This window comes from Borostomias antarcticus (genome assembly GCF_949987555.1).
Source record: "Borostomias antarcticus genome assembly, chromosome: 12".
NCBI classification, from domain to species: domain Eukaryota; kingdom Metazoa; phylum Chordata; class Actinopteri; order Stomiiformes; family Stomiidae; genus Borostomias; species Borostomias antarcticus.
Window position 1 is genome coordinate 16,337,044 of NC_140245.1, and position 17,418 is coordinate 16,354,461.

A 17,418-nucleotide genomic window follows, 5' to 3' on the forward strand; every position below is an offset into this window, starting at 1 on the left:
CATGTGACAAATAAAGGAATCGTGAATGTTAAAACTTATGGAGAGATATAGGCTACTGGAGGGGGGGCGGCGTGCCCACCGTTGTCCGAGTTCGACCAGCGCGTTGTTGCCATAATAGGGACAACAGCACTGTTAGGTGTGCGCACCGCTGGCGATATGGATACAGACATACAGGGACACGGTCTACCACCCCCTTTCCGCAGCAGACTCTCCGTCTAGCGCACTAACACACATCCAACTGTAGAATTCAGGTGACCGCAATCACCGAATTATGAAATGGTCATGGATTTGTTGGTAGGCTATTATATGTAGGTATATATACAGCAAAATCTCACGGTGCTTTTGCAGAACGGTCAAAGAATTAAAACAAAACACAACACTCATTAATTTACACCAAAATCACAAATTATTAACACACAATCTAAACATTTTATCTACATCTTCAAGATCAACACAAATAACAAGCAATTCGGAGCGAAATGATTTAAACTATGACATATCAGATATTCTGACGCACACGTTTACAATGGAAATTATGGTTATGATTAGGACACGTTATTGGGAATTATGCAATATAATTGCATTTCAATCATATATCATCCAACTGCAGAATTGATGTAACCACAATCACCAATTTTGCATAGTCTACATTTCCACACTCAAATGGCCTATTGCGACTGCTATTCAGTGTTCGTATATTCTGTTCTTCGCTGAGAACAAATCCCAGATGAGAAACCATTGGTGAATGCCAGAATTTTCTTAGAAACGGCGTAAGAACAGTTTAAGAAGAAATGCTTCTTAAGAACTTCTTTACTTCGTTGGTGAATGAGGCCCTTGATCAGTAAATAAATGATTGAATGTTATTACTGGGTGTTTTTTGTGAATATATATATGTAGTAACCGTTGTACATCCATCGATCCATCTTCATCCGCTTATCCGGGGTCGGGTAGTGGAGGCAGCAGCTCCAGCAGGGGGCCCCAGACATCCCTTTCCCTAGCAGCATCAACCAGCTCTGCCTGGGGAATCTTTAGCCGCTCACAGGCCAGTGCAGAGATGTAGTCCCGCCACCTAGTCCTGGGTCTACCCCGCGGCCTCCTCCCAGCCGGACACGCCTGGAGCACCTCCCTAGAGAGGCGCCCAGGAGGCATCCTCACTAGATGCCCGAACCACCTCAACTGGCTCCTTTCGACGCAAAGGAGCAGCGGCTCTACTCCGAATCTCTCCCGGATGACTGAACTTCTCACCCGATCTCTCAGGGAGACCCCAGCCACCCTCCGGAGAAAACTCATTTCGGCCGCTTGTATCCGTGATCTCGTTCTTTCGGTCATGACCCATCCTTCATGACCATAGGTGAGCGTGAGGACGAAGATAGACCGGTAGATCGAGAGCTTTGCCTTTTGGCTCAGCTCTCTTTTCGTCTCAACAGTGTGGTAAAGCGACTGCAGAACCACACCAGCTGCTCCGATTCTCTTGCCAAACTCCCTCTCCATGGTTCCCTCACTTGTGAACAAGACCCCCAGACCCCCCGCGAGAGTGAAGAGCTGGTCGGTGGTTCCCCAACCAGGACGAAATCTGCATTGTTCCTCTTCGATCTGAGGTTCGACTATCGGCCGGACCCTCCTTTCCAGTACCTTGGAGTAAACTTTCCCTGGGAGGCTGAGTAATGTGATGCCTCTATAATTGGCACACACCCTCTGGTCCCCTTTTTTGAATATTGGGACCACCACCCCAGTCTGCCACTCCTTTGGCACTGACCCAGACTTCCACGCAATGTTAAAGAGGCGTGTCAACCAAGACAGCCCCTCAACACCCAGCGCCTTCAGCATTTCTGGACGGATCTCATCAGTCCCTGGGGCTCTGCCACTGTGTAGTTGTTTGACTACCTCAGTGACCTCCTCCGAGGAAATTGACGACCCCCCATCATCTTCCGGCTCTGCCTCGCTTGTAGAGGGTGGATTAGTCGGGTTCAGGAGTTCCTCAAAGTGCTCCTTCCAATGCTCAACAACCTCCTCAGTTGAGGTCAGCAGTGTCCCCTCCTTGCTGTATACAGCTTGGATGGTCCCCCGCTTTACCTTCCTGAGGTGTCTGACGGTCTTCCAGAAACACTTTGGTGCCGACCGAAAGTCCTTCTCCATGGTTTCTCTGAACTCCTCCCACACCCGCTGCTTTGCCTTGGTCACGGCCGAAGCCGCAGCCCTCCTGGCCAGTCGATGCCCTGCAACTGCTTCTGGGGTCTCCCGGGCTAACATATCCCGGAAGGCCTCCTTCTTCAGTCGGACGGCTTCCCTGACCACCGCCCCCCCTTGAGGTACCTATGGCCCTCAGGCCACAGCTCCCAGCCGCAGCTTCAGCAATGGAGGCTTTGAACACTGACCACTCATGCTCGATGTCCCCAACCTCCACAGGGATGCCTGAGAAGCTCCGCCGGAGGTGACAATTGAAATCTCTCCGGACAGGCTCTTCTCCAGACGTTCCCAGTTCACCCTCACTACACGCTTGGGTTTTCCAGGTCTGTCCAGAAGCTTCCCTAGCCATCGAAACCAGCTCACCACCAGATGGTGATCAGTGGACAGCTCTGCCCCTCTCTTTACCCAAGTGTCCAAAACACATGGCCTCAGATCAGATGATACGATAACGAAATCGATCATCGACCTTCGGCCTAAGGTGTTCTGATGCCAGGTGTACTTGTGGGCATCCTTGTGTTCGAACATGGTGTTTGTTATGGACAAACCGTGACTAGCACAGAAGTCCAACAACAAAACACCACTCGGGTTCAGATCGTGGTGGCCATGCCTCCCAATCACGCCCCTCCAAGTTTCTCCATCATTGCCTACGTGTGCATTGAAGTCCCCCAGTAGGACAGTGGAGTCCCCTGCAGGAGCCCTAAAATAGGACTCCACTTAGGGTCTGCAGGAAGGCCGAGTACTCTGAACTGCTGTTCGGTGCATAAGCACAAACCACAGAGTCCCCCCCCCCACAGTCCTAAGGCGCAGGGAGGCGACCCTCTCGTCCACTGGGGTGAACTCCAGCACAGAGGCGCTCAGCTGGGGGCTAGCTAGTATAGCCACACCTGCCTTACGCCTCATACCATGAGCAACTCCGGAGAAGAACAGGGTCCAACCCCTATCCAAGAGTTTGGTTCCGGCGCCGGTGCTGTGCGTGGAAGTTAGCCCCACCAGGTGTAATTGGTCTCGCTCCACCTCCCTCACAAGCTCCGGCTCCTTCCCCCCCAGCGAGGTCACGTTCCATGTCCCCAGAGCCAGCCTTTGCCGCCCGGGTCCGGTCTGTCGGTGCTCCCCGCCTTCACTGCCACCTAGTTGGCAGCGCACCCGACCCCGACAATTCCTCCCGTGGGTGGTGGGTCCACGGGACGATGGAGGATGAGATGGTGTTGCCACGTTGCTTGTTCGGGCTGGGCCCGGCCGGGTTCCGTGGTAAGCCCGGCCACCAGGCGCTCGCATGCGGGCCCTCCGTCTGGACCTGGCTCCAGACGAGGGCCCCGGGCTTCCTCCGGGCCCGGTCTCTCTTCCTTTTAGTTGTTCTGTCATCAGGGTTTTTTTTACCTGTAACCCCAGGTAGGGGGGCTAGGGGGTACTACCACTTGTCCAAGGTGGACCCCCAGACTAGTGGAGGGAAGGAGGCGTCTTACTTCTCCATTCTAGTTTTGCACAGAAAACTAGCCACTGCCCTAGTAGCAACCGTTGTAGAAAAGCAATTGACCACTCGAGGCAGTGGGTTACAGTTGTAGAAAAGCAATTGACCACTCGAGGCAGTGGTTTACAGGGGATTTTACCACAGCTACGGGGGTTTTAGGCCCTCCGCTATTGCGTCGGGCCTAACAACTCCCCGTAGCTGTGGTAAAATCCCCTGTAACCCACTGCCTCGAGTGGTCAATTGCTTAATTAACTACCCTGTCTGGATGCTGGCCCTGTCAGTGGAAAGGCCGAGCCAGAGCTCCAGACCAGACCAGACCAGACCAGACTAGACTAGACCAGACTAGACCAGACCAGACCAGACAAGACCCACGCTCACAGCTGGAGGAGGAGATGGAGGGATGGAGGAAGCTGGAGGAGGAGATGGAGGAATGGAGGAAGCTGGAGGAGGAGGGGGAGGAGGAGGAGGAGGGATGGAGGAAGCTGGAGGAGGAGGAGGAGATGGAGGGAGCTGGAGGAGCTTTCAGACCCATGTTCCCAGAAAAGTTGTCTTTTAGGCAGTGTGAGAGGCCGTCTAGATGAATCCAACACATCGCTAGAGATATTCTAAGCCTGACAGAAAGCTTGGTTGGAATCTGTTTGGAAAAGGGCGGGCACTTTCAAAACTACTCAGCAGGTGAGTCAGTACTACTCAGCAGTCATGTCATGTCTCTCCTATTAAGTATTTAGCCCATGCCTACTGCTCTGTAAATGTTCTTAGCCAGTAGACAAACATTTTCCAGGAGCTTGCTCGATCGTCTCATTGAGAGAGATCAGGGAAGAATTATTACAGCTCACTTATTCGGCCCCTGGGTGAACAGTTTTTTTTGCTTCCCTCTGGAATATGTAGGGGTGGGACCTACTGTATGTCCATTCCCCCATTGCTCTCTGTAAAGCGCATTTGTTGCCTCTGTGTTGATTTGATTTGATACTGTAGACTGGATTGGATGGTCTTCTAAGCTTGTGTGTGTGTGTGTGTGTGTGTGTGTGTGTGTGTGTGTGAAGGCTAGCAGTTGTACACCTTAAGAGAGGAACTGAATGAACCAACATCCATCATGTCTCCTCTCCTCATCGTTCACTCCCTCTTGTTTACCATTCTCTCCCCCTCCTCTCCTCGGTGTGGGGGATCAAAGAATCTAAAGGCAAGACACACACACACACACACACACCGTCAGTGTCTTTGAATCTCTCAGTGGAATTGCAGCATTATTGCGGAGATGCATTAATATTTCAAACGCATTCTGAAGACAACAGAAGACTCCGTCAGACAGACGCTCTGTCCCCGCGTCAGCTCTGTCCCCTCGTCAGCTCTGTCCCCTCGTCAGCTCTGTCCCCGTGTCAGCTGTGTCCCCTTGTGAGCTCTGTCCCCGCCTCAGCTCTGTCCCCTCGTCAGCTCTGTCCCCACGTCAGCTCTGTCCCAGGGTCAGCTCTGTCCCCTCGTCAGCTCTGTCCCCTCGTCAGCTCTGTCCCCGCCTCAGCTCTGTCCCACTGCTTACCATGAATCACCCCTGCAGGATGGGACACCTTACAGCCCGGTAACACACACACACACATACACGCACACACACAGTACACACACACACACACACACACACAATACATTTCATCAGAGATGTTTGGTGGCTTCTGCTGTTTCAAATATATGCAAATATGGACATCAGAAATAAATTACACACACACACACAGTATAGCATACCGTAGCTAGTCAGGATGCATGAAGTGGCAGGGAGAGAGGGTGGTGATGTTCAATTCATGAGCACATGAATACAATTACTTATACTCACTGTCATCTGTCTTTACATCATCTCCAGCTCTGGGTGAGGAGGAGCAGCCCTCTCCCCTCTCTCTCCCCCCTCTACAGCCCTGCCCCCCCCCCCCCCCTCTTCAGCCCTGCCCCCCTCTCTCTATCTCCCCCTCTCTCCCCCCTGTACAGCCCTGCCCCCCCTTTCTCTCCCCCCTCTCTCTGTCTCTCTCTCTCTCTCACTCCCTCTCTCTCTGTCTGTCTCTCTCTCTCTCCCCCCTCTCTCTCTCTCTGTCTCTCTCTATCCCTCTCTCTCTCTCTCCCACTCTTTATCTCCCTTTCTCTCTCCCTCCGTCCTAGGATGAAACATATCTTTGATATCAAAAGACTCATCGATATGCAAGAGATGTCTTGTGTTCTTGTAGATGCTGTGGAGAGATGCAGGGAGAAGAAGCCATTTAAATCCTCTGGTCTGGTTTCCTCTCCACAGCGCTGCAGATCTCAGGGCCGTTTCAAAGGACCATGTTTCCTTCAGTGGGGATTCAGCATTTCTGGCCTGTTTTGAATAAGTTGTACTATTGGACTCAGACATCGGTTGGCCACATGAAATTGTGTGTGTGTGTGTGGGGGGGGGAGGGGCGGGTAACTTCATAAATATTGGAACGGTGTTGCAGTTCATCGTGTTTGCGTCTCTTCATCTGAGAAGTCTTGTCTGCTAATCAGTCCCACCTGTGTTCAATCCAATCCAATCAATTCAATGAGTCTATGCTCAGTCCAGAGTCCCACAACTCATTCCCATGTATGTACGCCTAAAATGTTTATCCAGGATTCCTATGGTGTAAATAAGATGACATTTATCCTTTTTTTTAGTTAGAGCTATCTGAAGCCATGTTCCCCTCATTCACTGCAAAATCTCCAATGTTCATGAAAAAATTACATGTCACTGTCATGGTAGATGTAGTGTGACATTTTCTGGAATTATACAGCATCTCAAATACAATTTGACAGTATTTTAAATTCTATCCACATCCCGTCACCCTCAAACTATTGCTCTCATATGGGAAAAAAATACACAATCCACAATCCTATAGTGCAACAGCGCAAGCTCCACCAATCAGAGACATCGCTGTTGGCAACCCCACCCAAGCCCCACCTAAGACTACATCTGCACGTAAATTGATTGATTGGCCACTGATTGAGCACAGCTGCAGTTACTCTGCAATTAGGAAGACAAGCCCAAAAATGTTTCGAACCCCAGCCAGTTTGTCACTCATGAAGATGACAGATACATAAATACATACCGAGATAACTTTGGTGTAATTCGGAGGCCTGTAGAAGAAATGTAAAATCCAGCGCGAGCCAAGTATATCCATGTAATGGCGGTGGACGGGGCACTGAGAATGCAGCTTCTAAAAAAATCTATTTTCTGCTGCGAAACGGTTGTTTTCATCAATCTGTTTTATGAATCGCTAGTTGTGCTTCCCTAACGTGAGGGCTTGTTGTGGTTTTCAAATATGTTGTCTTTAGCCTCTGTAATATGATCTTTAGAAAACGTCTTTAGAAATAAAATACAGCTTCCCCACTTGCTCCAGCACGCATGCGCACAGCGCGCAGACTGGCTATTCTCCGTCTGTAGGCTACACTCGCGGCTCACATTCTCTATGCTACGATCGGCTTGTTGGTGCCTGGAATATTGTGTGCAATATGGCTGAATATTTATCAGATTTTGAGGATATAGAAGATGACTTAGAATATGATGGAAGCCGATTGTAGCATAAATCATTTGTAGAGGTTCTTGCATGCGCTAAACTAAAGTTGACAAATGTCTTATGGACTTTTTTTCTTCACCTGTTATAAATGATGTGTAAATGTTGTAGACAGCTTTGTTCCTTTGTGACATCAAAAAATAACTACAGAATGATGAAAATCGAATTTTTACAAATGTCCATAAGACATTTGTAAATGATGAATAGTTTCAACTTTAGATTGACGCATGCAAAAACCTCTACAAATGATTTATAGATGTTTTATAGACATTAATAGTTTACACTTTAGATAAGCGCATGCAAAAACCTCTACAAATGATTTATAGATGTTTTATAGACATTTATAGTTTACACTTTAGATTAGCGCATGCAAAAACCTATACAAATGATTTATAGATGTTTTATAGACATTAATAGTTTACACTTTAGATTAGCGCATTCAAAAACCTTTACAAATCATGTTAAACATGAAAAACAAAGACGTCTATTAATTGGTGTAAAATGTTATTCTTAAAAGCAATTAAAAATTAGTAACTACACATGAACTAATGTTATTTAATGTTGAACAAATAATTTACAAGTACTGTTGATGATGTGTTATAAATCATCTACAGATCATTTTTGAATGTTAAACTAGTGTATTTATAAATGATATATGACTAATTTATAAACATGTATAAATGGTTTGTTAATGGTTAGTTAATTATAAACTAGTAGTTTATAACGGTCTTTGGGGCTGCAATAATGTCTACAAATTATTTGTAGACTTTTAGTAAATGTTTCAGGAACCATTTGATAAACAGGAAAAAAAATAAAATAAGGTATTCTTAAAATAATTTACAAATGTTTTACTACATATTAACTAACATTAATTAATGTTGAACACATCATTTACAAGTAATGTTGATAATGTGTTATAAATCATCTACAGATCATTTGTGAATGTTTAACTAGTATATATACCAATCATTTATGGATCATTTACACATGTTTATAAATAATATGTTAATGATTAGTTCATTATTAACAAATGTTTTATAAATGCCTTATAACTGATCATTATTATAAAGTGTTACCGAATGTTCTTTTGTAGAACTTAAGTAATTTATTAGAGGTTCGAGCGACAGCCAAACTGTTAGCTTCTCACTTGGCTCAACAAGAACTTGATCTTCCCTTGGTGTTTATGGTTGTGAGTTCAAGCCCTGGATGATGCAGAATAAACATGCTAATGCCTACTCAGGCATTGTAGTTTGGATTTCAGACACAAGATTTTAAAGATTTTTTTGAATGTAAGAAGTTATAAATAATTAGGCTCCAGGCAGAGACCCTCATGTATTTGTCATTTGTCTCCTCCTTCTTCTCCCTCCTCAAAACCCCTGGCCCGATCCAGTCCTGTGTAGCAGCTATAATCTTCTTCTTTAGGGGCTGGGCAGCCTTAGCTGACGGTCCCTCTTGTGTTTCCCAATCTTCTTATTCTTCTTCTTCTTCTTCTTTTTCTTCCTAAGAAATTTGACTCCCCATGCATGAAAAATCACCAAACTTTGCACATAGGTCCAGTACTACTGTATGCTCAAAATCCACCAACTGGCATTGTGGGCCAATAGTCCTGATGGTGGCGCTACAGCAACCATCTAAAGTTTAAAACTTTAAAAAAAATCATAACAAATCATGCTATCACTGTGCAACCTCCACCAAAATGTAGGCCCAAGTGAGCAGACATTTCCATATGCTTTGAGCTTGCAGGAATTATGTAGTCCATCACTCAGGTTTTACAGTTTTTGAGAAAAACAATCAAACCCTACTTCTCCCACATTTCTGGTCAGTTGACACCCCGATTGCTACACTACATCTTCAGACTGTCCTCCACAAAACACCTTCACAGATTTTTTAAATTTCAAAAATTGAGCCCACAGCGCATCAAAATTTTTATACTGTAAATACTGTATGCAGCTACTGCACATTCTATAGAATAGAATCTACTATTCTGATTGAGAGGACACCTGTGCCACTGATTGTTTGATTGGTTCCCACCTGTCTTGTTAGTCTGTATATATACAGTATAGCCTACATGTAGCTCCTCTCTTGTTCTTTGTCTGTTCATTATTTGCTTTAGCTGTGCGTTGTCCCTGGTGTTTCCTGTGCCATCTTGTTAGTTTGTAAACTTTGTCTTTTGTTATCCACTTGGTGAGTGTGTACCTTAGTTTTATTTAGTCTTTGGTTTAGTTTTTTACCCCTTGTGGTGCCTTTAACAAACATTTTGTGGAAACTGATGAAACCTCCATGTTACAGTACACCTGTGACATTTACATGCAACCCTTGATTGTTTGTCAGTGTGAAACCATCTATGGCTTCTCACATGGCAGGTTACTCAAGAGTTCAAGCCCAGGAGGATGCAGAATAAAAATGCTAATGTATACATTGTGTTGTGGCATGATTTTTTTTTAAAGATATTTTTTAATTAAATGTTTAAATTATGGTCTGGGCAAATACATGAGCACGCCCTCATGTATTTTTCATTGTCTCCTCTTCTAGCTCATGCACACTGTCATAGAAATTGTTATCATCAGCCTTGTCCCAGTTTCACTCTACCTCCCTCAACCTTTCACATGCAAAACCCCTAGCTGTGCTAACCTCATTTATAACAGGATGACATCTCCAGGAGGTCGACACACCCCAGACTTACAGTCTGGCCTAGAGTAACCTTCCATTGTTCTATTGTCCCTACCTGAAACCAATTCAAGATTTACCGCCCATACTAATATCACGTCTGAACTCTTGACCATTGTTGATGACGTCTGCCATTTATTATGACGTGTACAGATGGGTTAGCCAATCAAATCCCTGGAAGCGTCATACCTGTGTGTTGCTTGAATATAAGACCGCGCAACACCTTTCTGTTTCACTTCTGTCGGATGAACCACTCACGTGCGTTATCCTGAAGTCCTTGCGCTCGTATGTTTTCTTAATAAATCAGAATTAACCTCTTTGAGCGAACCTTGGCAAATCTTTTACTTAAGATCAGATTTATTTCCACTACAACACTTCCAGCCTGGTCTCACTTGGCAGACTTCAGAATTCGACGTTTGTCCATCGCCTCCAAACGTCATTTCTAGACGGCATCTTACAGTTATAAACGTCAGCAGACGACGTGGGTTAGGGCTACGTTTTTGATTGGTTGTTCTCAGAGTTTTGTGGTTGGTTGTTCACATTGGAACATGTGATAGAAGAGGGGTATAAATTTGCGAGCGCTTTTGAGGGTGGGTTAGGTGGCTCAAACAACTTTGGTGAGACAACACCAAGTACAAAACTAGCTGGCGAAACTAGCAAACAACAATAACATTTTACAAGCAACTAGCAAACAACACTATTAGCTAGCCAACTAGCTCACATTCTTACTGTCATTATTATTAGCCAGCATTAGCTACTGTTCTTATAGCTACTGTTGGCATTAGCTAGCTAGCATTAGCTAGCTCATATTCTAACACGAGCTAACGCTAGGATGCTAGCTAGCTAGCTATTAGACGTGGACACTAGTGTTTCAGATTTTCCCAGATTTAGCCAATTTTAATTCCCGGGAATTTACTGACCTCTTCCCGGGTCATCCCGGGATTTCCCGTAGAAATTGGTGCTTTTTAAAATTGGATTTATGCTAGGTAGACAAATAAATGCAACAGAATAGTGATATTGTATAATAATGTATCACATTAAACGTTTTATTTATAAAAATCAACATGTGAAAACGAAAAAGAGCTCAAATTCGCAATTTAAAAGTAGGCTAGGCTAAGTGGAGAAAAAAAATCCCTTGCGCTTACATTGTAGGCTACACTAGGCCTAAGCCTAAACATTTAAATAAACCAAATTCCTATCTCATCTTGATTAGGCTATTTCACTTTCCTCTGTTTGATAACGTGGGACTTGAGGAAGCAAAGAGCATTGATGGAGCGGTCGCTCAGCCGGTTTCTAATCTTAGTGACGAACTGTCCGCACGCTGAGAAGGCTCGCTCGGCTTCTAGCCTACAGACGTTGGCTGAATAGTGCCAAGAGCCGCATAGAGCAGCTGCAGATTTTTGGGGCGCAATTGTGTTGCCTTGAAGAGCGCATATTCCTTTGACAGGATATTCTGCAGGTCATTCCCACACTTCTCCTTTGGCTCGGGACTTTTCATGCACACACCGATTGCTTGCTGCAGTTCAGCCTGCAGGCTCAGGGTGGTTTGACTCTGTTCGGTTGATTCCGTTTCCTGATCTGGTGCTGGTTGGACTTGGGAAGGCTCCTCAGTGGCAACAAAAAGTCGCTCGAACAGACCGAGTGCTGTCTTCAGTAGCCTAGCATAGATCTGGAGGGCATTGCGAAGAGCTCTAATTATAACACGCTATAATGATATTTATTAACCTGTATTCATAAGCAGGCTATTGGTAGCCTATTATTGTTGTACATTTATTATTAGATCATGGTTAATATGCTACAGCAATTATAATAGGCTAGACTACATTATTATTATTATTAGCCTACGTGAGACAGTGACACTGCACACTATGCAGTACATGTTTGCCTCTGATCCACCGCTGTAGTTGGCTAATGCCTATGATCCACCGCTGTAATAGGGCTTAAACTAACCGGTGCTTCTTTTTCTTCTAATCTGCGCGCATAACTTTTTAAAACTAAAATAAATATAGCTCATATGCCCACTTATCTAAGAAGAAAATAATAGATTTCACACAATATATTGAGTGTTAATTGTTTTAGGCTACTAATGCACAATGGTTAAATTTCCAGCCCAAAAAAACAACCTCCGGGAAGACGGGTCCCGATGCCATTTCCCGGGAGGGAAATGACAGGTGCCCTACCCGGGATTCCCGGGATCCCGCCTGAAACACTAGTGGACACAGGAATCAGGCTAATTTACGAAACTGGACCTACTCGGACGGCGCTTAGTGGGCATGCTCCGCATATCGCAATACCCCTGCGCGGGCACCAGGGCCGTTGCTAGGAATTCTGGGCCCCCTTAAAGAATATTGGTGTGGGCCCCTACCCCTCCGACTTTTCGTCACCACTTTTTTCGACCCCTTTTTTTTTTAAGATTATGTATCATTTTGTATTTATTTTTCTGTTTCTCTATGTTCTTTTTCCAATTAACCTATCCATAGACATTTACTTGTGTACTTCCTGTGCTTGCACTGTCTCTGTCTGTAGCAGTTTCATGACTGGAACTACTCTGAGCCTCTTCACTCCCTTCACTCTCTGTTTCTAACTGGCTAGGACCTGGCTCTGTAGACAGTAAGAACAGAACAGTGTCTTCTTAAGACTTGGGAATAAATCTATGTAGCACTGTAGAGTTTACAGGAAGCTGCCTAGGCGGCTGTTGATTGGCTAATAAACACCTCTCTTATTTCAAGAGCAAATACCCTCTCTCAAATAACAAAAATGAACTGAACAAATTGGCATTTAAACTGAAATCAACTCTATATGAATTTCTAACACTATGTATTTATAAACCATTAATTTTTTATGTAATGTAACTTTCATATGTAGGTTATCTTAACCTGGATTACATCTACATGTTGCTATTCAGTACAGTAGTTCAGTAATATGTTTAACTAGCCAACCAGTGTCTACCTCACTCACTCACCATCTAAAGCATCTTCTGGGGGCTGGGGGTGGGTGTCTAGGTCAGAAGAGGCCACAGCTGATTCTGTGAGTAGCAGGACATAAAGGTTTTACAAAGAAATCAACTCTATATGAATTATTATTATTAATTAACTTAACACAATTTATTTATTTATTAACCATGAATTTATTTATGTAATGTAACTGTTTCATATGTAGGCTATCTTAACCTGGGTTAACTTACATCTACATTTTGCTATTCATAGCAGTACAGTAGTTTAGTAATAACTGTAATAGCCAACCAGTGTCTACCACTCACTCTGTCACTCCAGGGCTGCCAAGTCTCACGCATTGAGCGTGAGACACACGCATTTCAGCCTCTTCTCAGCTCACACGCCACACATAACAATTCTCATGCGGAGAAATGACCAACCCCTACATACTACAGGCCCGTAGCCAGGGGGGGATCGGGTGGATCGAACGAACCCCACCTCACGACCAAAGGTGCAGAATTCAGGGCAAAAGCCCCCCCCCCCCGTCGTCAACTCGCGTGACAATCACAATAAAAATGATCAATCCCCCTCTCTCCCCGCCCCCCTCAACAACTCACCCGACAATAAAATTAACGGGGAAGGGGATACATCTCACTCCAAGTTTTTGGTCAAACTTGGCAGCCCTGGTCACTCACTCACCATCTAAAGCATCTTCTGGGGGCTGGGAGTGGGTGTCTAGATCAGAGGGGGGCACAGCTGATTCTGTGAGTAGCAGCACATAAAGGTTTTAAAAAGACAAGTCAACAGGACCGGCTAGTTAGCATAGCACATTATAATTTAAGCATTCATGAGAATGAAAACATGTGTCCTGGCTGCTGCTACAGGATTTTTATGTATTTATTTGGACAGGAAGTATTTGCAAGTGTGCCAGCTGGCAAGCTAGCTAACAGTAGCCACCTCACTAGAACAGTGCAGTGGTTGAGGCTGGCTAGCGAAAGCTAGCTTACTAGAACTGTAGTAGCTGTCTAGTTATGTTAGCTAACGTTATCTAGCAGCTAGCTTACCAGAACAGTAGTTGGCTGGTTGCTTGCACTGTAGCTAGCTGTCTAGTTAATGGTAGCTAACGTTATCTAGCAGCTAGCTTACCAGAACGGTAGTTGGCTGGTTGCTAGAACTGTAGCTAGCTGTCTAGTTAATGGTAGCTAACGTTAGCTAGCAGCTAGACCTGGTCCAGGGCGATATCCTACAGATAACGCCCTGTTACTCTCAATGCAATTTACCTATGAATGCGCTTCCTCGGCCCGCTCGTCCAAGTCTACAGACAAAACCGTTTCGTTAATCACCAAAGTAAACACATCGTTGGAAAGACATCGTTGGAAACACATCGTTCTTCTACCAGCGATTCGGCGCTCTCCGCTTTGTTTAGCCTACTCACTGCTGCCGCGTATGTTGGGGATGATGCATTACATTACAATACATTATTTACATGTTTTATTTACATGTTTTAAATTTAAAAATTTGCCATAGTTAATAACTCAGCGTAAATGTTCTCCCGCTAATCAGATACCTCGACGCGAGTCTCTCAACACCATTTAAGATGTAATGCATCATCCCCAACATGCGTGGCAGCAGTGAGTAGGCTAAACAAAGTGGAGAGCGCCGAATCGCCAGTAGAAGAAGACAGTCGATGCGCTGTGGATATTAGCCATTTAAGTGTACAAATTTGCCTTTTATTTGAAAGGTGGGGGACTACAAACTGTAGCGACCTCTGAGAAAAGGCTTTCATCTTTCCAACGATGTGTTTACTTTGGTGATTAACGAAACGGTTTTGTCTGTAGACTCGGACAAGCGGGCCGAGGAAGCGCACTCATAGGTTAATTGCATTGAGAGTAACAGGGCGTTCGTTATCTGTAGGATATCGCCCTGGACCAGGTCTAGCTAGCAGCTAGCTAACCAGATCGAGTTGTTACCAGAACGTAAGCTTAATAGCTAACGTTAGCTACCTGGCTTAGCTTAGCACTTTCTTCACACACTAGGCTAACGGCTCTTGTTGTCATGATTAATGTGAGACCGCGGGCAACTGACCGACCATCTTAACATAGCTACTCTCACCTTTCCTGTGGAAAAAAATGCCTATATGCTGGCCTCCCACTCTGCTGCATTTTCTCCTGGCCTCTCTCCACTCTTTTCTGGTGCCCAGATTTATGTTTTGGGCATGATGTTTATGATTTAACGTTAGGTTATTAGTGCTAGTATTTGACAGCCAGCCGGTATAGTGACGTTAATGTCAAAAGAGGTGAGATTTGCCATCATAAACCATGGCATGGACCAAACCATTTAAGAAGGGGGATATTGCTCAGGAAATTAAAACTTTTTTCATCTGTATTGCATTATTTGTGGCTTAATTTGAATTCTGATGCAGCATTAGTGTGACTGATCTACATGCAGAATAATTTCGTCATAGAGGCCCTGCTTGCTTGTGGGCCCTTATAATCATCATCACCTTTCACCGCTATACAACGGCGCTGGCGGGCATGCACGCCTGGAGGCGTGTGGGCGTGCAGGGGAATTGCTCAATGCTCGCTGCCCGAGCGCCTCCACGCATATTTGTATGATGCCGTCTAGAAATTAAGTTTGGAGGCGATGGACAAATGTTGAATTCTGATGTCTGCCAAGTGAGATCAGGTTGACACTTCCCCATAGTTGGCAACCCAGGGGACAGGGAAGACCACAAATGCCAAAATGGCAGTGGCACACAGACAATGGAAGCAAGTTGCAGAAAATAGCCAGAGGTTGTCTCTTTAATAAACGTAACGTGTTACAAATGAAAGATCTCAAACAAAATCCACACATGACGGAGCATGCTGTCTGCCTCACCCCTGTTCTCTCGGGCTTCTTTTGGCCTGGGTTTTCCAGTTTTTGGTGAGGGGACTTGGCTGATTGCTGATCTGAGGCAGGTTTGGACAGTCAGGCCAGGTACAGTCATTCAGCTCTCTAACCTACAGCTTGTGGAGTTCTGGGAGCTGTAGTCCCACAGCTAGCGACCACTTTGTGGCACAGGTCAGCCATTTGGCGCTGTGAGGGCCCCGGGTTGCCACAGTATTCTATCAAAATCCAATTGTGTGTTCACATTACGTTAGTCATTTAGCTGATGCTTTTGTACAATGTTACAATAATTGCGTTTAACATAGGAAGTTAGTGTACTACTATTCACCAGAACTCACAAGTGTATCTCCTTTCGAAACAAGTGACTAAGAGTATTATCTAGAGTTTAAGGTAAAGTGCCAAAGTAAATAACTTAAAAAACAATAGGTTCTTAAGACGGACAATCCTGTTGTACTTCTTGAAGAGGTGAGTTTTGAGTCTATGGCGAAATATGAGCAGTTCTGATATCGGTGAGCAACTCACTGTGTGGCCAGGACAAAAGAGTTGTGTCACAGCCTCAAACCTTGTTCCATCTACAGTAACTGTAGCAGTTAACAGGAAAACATATGCCTGCAACAGTTTGTATACTGTATGTGTGTGCACCTAGACCCTCATATGTAATTTGTCTCCTTCCTCTTTCTCCGCCTGGCCCCGACCCAGGGCTGCACAGTAGCTATAATTTATAGTAATAATTTGACCCATATTTCATGCAATGACTAAATGACAAAATAAAGATTGGGACACCAGTCTCCTCCAATAGCAAGCTTTTATTTACATCTGTCGATCTGTGGTCACAGTCTCATTCTCTGTCTGGTACCTCTGCTGCATGCTAACACACACACACGCACACACACACACACACACACACTGCTGCTCCCCCACCCTCACACACTCCTAGATGAACATACCAGTCCTCATCAGCATTGGGAGCTGGTCTCTCAGACTCAGGTTAAAGCTGGTCCAGTCCTAAACTGAAGAATATGCCGGTATCAACAGAGAAACACAGAGCAGATCCTCCAGACCTAAGTCCTCGACTGGGCTTGACCTGTGTCTGGCCCTATGGGAAGAGAGATACAGCTGGCCCCAGTCCACCAGCCAGTGAGATCCAGCGAGCTCCCTACCCCCCCCCCCCTCCCCCGACTACCCAATAGATCTGTGCTATCCAATCAAGAGGCCTGTCATTTTCATACTTTACATCTCTTCTTCTTCTTCATCGTTTGGGTAGTTTGTGTGGTCCTCTCCCCCCAGGCTCGGGGCCGAGGGGCTATCCTTTTACCACCCCGAGCCTAGGTGAGGGGGTCACCCGGGCTATATATCCAGGCACACCTCCAGGAGCCACTTCACCGTTTCATCATCCACGACCGTCAGGCCACACATTCCGTTGGTATATATACATATATCAGACAGTCCTGGAGGTCGTGGTCTGCGGTTTGTTTCTCGGCGCAACACAGCACGCCGCACAGGATGCCAAGCCCCATCTGTGCATTGATGAGCAGAAGCGTCTGACGCCGGTCCGGAGGCGGTTAAGTCTCACCGACACCGGTCTGGGTAAGTCCATCCCGGTAGGGGAAGGACCGGGGGCCGGGATAAAATCACGGAGTCTGGAGGTGTTCACCTCCCACTCTGCACGCCAGGTGTAGTCCACCCATCCTGCCTCACTGATGTTAAGATCTCTGCATTGCTGCAGGAGATC